Source organism: Alligator sinensis, unplaced genomic scaffold, assembly GCF_000455745.1.
Source record: "Alligator sinensis unplaced genomic scaffold, ASM45574v1 scaffold1469_1, whole genome shotgun sequence".
Taxonomy (NCBI): Eukaryota; Metazoa; Chordata; order Crocodylia; family Alligatoridae; genus Alligator; species Alligator sinensis.
Window position 1 is genome coordinate 13989 of NW_005842795.1, and position 2124 is coordinate 16112.

General features: G+C 39.5%; 1 pseudogene; it reads left to right on the plus strand.

Moving 5' to 3' along the window:
• LOC102376241 overlaps positions 1 to 2124 on the plus strand; it is a 212964-nt pseudogene that overhangs the window by 6962 nt on the left and 203878 nt on the right.

Consider the following 2124-nt stretch of genomic DNA (forward strand, 5'->3'; position numbering starts at 1 on the left):
TATTTCATATAAACTAGGGGTCCACTCTTTCTCACACTCCCATCCCCACCCCCTCTTCAACTGCTACAGAGTGAAATGGCAGCCAATAGTAAGTTACCATAGTATATATAAGTAAGTACCATGTTTCCTTCCATCTGCTTCCAGAGCACTCATTTTTATTCATATCCACTTTTGTCAATTCACTCAGCCTCTGACTGGTTTGCTATTGTTACCCCAAATTAACTAGATCTACTTTTGGCCAAAGGTCTGTCTCCCCAACATCAATTTAATGCAAGTTTGTCCACTTGCCTGAGCACAAAGGGAAACATGTAATAAATGATAAAAAGAACACGTTTTGCCCTCCAGGGCAAAGAAAGGAGTTGTAGCGTAAGAAATAAGATGGAAATGTATTACTAATCCTTCTTTTTGTGCAGCGTTTATGAGAGCAACCCTAAATGATGTAACTTGGTGTGAACTCAAGTTCAAGTCAGATATCCACATTATGAATGCATGATGGGGATCATGTACTCCCTGGTAAATTCAGCTATGAGTAAGGCTGAATCCCTCTGGACTATTTATGGCTTTATCCCTCTTGACTACTACAGGACCTGCACTAACTCCACTAGGAACTACTCTTTTCAGCACTGACTTTTCATAAAGTTTCATTTATCCCAAATAAGCCAATATCTTAGCTGATGTAGTTTATTTATACAAGGAGTCAAGCAGTACACAATCGGCCCATGTCCTTGGATTCCTGTGCCCACTAACATTCATCTATTATCGCTTGTCAGTGCCTGGAGAGTGAATTCTTTGGTGAATTCTTTTCCTTTTGTGTAAGCGACTGTTTTAAGAATCAGTATTCACCTCAGAAAACCCAACAGGGCTGGAAAATATAATCCTTTGTAAGCAAGAAGTATAACAAGTGATTAGGATGTTGTTGTTTCAGAGCAATACAGTGTCTTTGTTCATATGCATGTCTCTCTGTCAAGGGTTTTTTCTCTCCATGAAATATCCCTATTTCTTTTCAGATACCAGTTTTTTAATTTGTTTCAGTTTTGTTACAGAGTAAATTGGCCCTCCTAAAATTCAAAAACTCCTCTGCCAAATATTTCAGTTTCTCCAAGTAATTTTACTAAAATGTTTTGTTGCTTAATCTGAGACCATTTTATAATACATCATAAAAATCTTTCTGCACACTGTTTGAGTGTTTTGCAAATAGACCTAAATCCAAGTAAATATTCAGGGTCAAACCCTACTATTAACTGGGACAGCTTGGAGCAAAGGAAACAAACAGCCCTAGCCATGTTTACAGGATGGGACTTTTATCTTGTCAGTGCAAGGTAGGATACTTCAGGAGGATCAGTGGAATAATGTGGGGAAAGCACTGTGTTCTGCCTCTCCTACTGACAGGAGCTGTGACTGCTAGAAGGCCTGATCTCACCCTAGCTAGCTGATCATGTTTCCTTGGACTGTGGTGTTACAGATGGGCATCTGTGCTGTCCAAAGCAGTGTGTCCTTTTCCTTCCCTGTCCTACCTCCATTTCGCGAGCCAAGCTGTAAATCATACATCTTTAAGAAATGATTGTCAAATATCCTTTTAACTAAATACAGGGATGTTTGGAGATTCTGAATATTTACAAAACTGCAATATTCCTTTTCCAAATTAAAGCCTGCTGTTCTTCTCTAGAATTCATGAGAACAGTATGCGTGTACTGCCTTTTAATGTAAGAATGGCAAGGAAAAGAACCCAGTGATTTTTGTGATTTCATGCGGCAATTTGTCAGATGATTCTTTGTGCCTCAGAAGCACAATTCACTTGCTGCCATCTTTTATATGGGCAACAATTTGTTCTTCGTGTTGAGCAACCACTCTTTCTGGTGAGGGGAAGGGAGTTCTCAAGGTAAAAAAAATTAAGAGAATTATTAAATTCTCACTGAATGAAGAAAAAAATAACAAAAAAACCTGCTGGAGTTATAAGTGACTTGCTGGCACCGTTCAGAAGCAAGGAAGCCTGCAGTTGGTCAGTTCTACTTCGATCAGTAATGACCACATCAAACAGTAAGAATTACTGTAGAGAGGGCTTCCAGGACATATGGAAAATTAGACCAAAACCCCCATAAATTAACCGCGCCCCCCCCCCCCCAC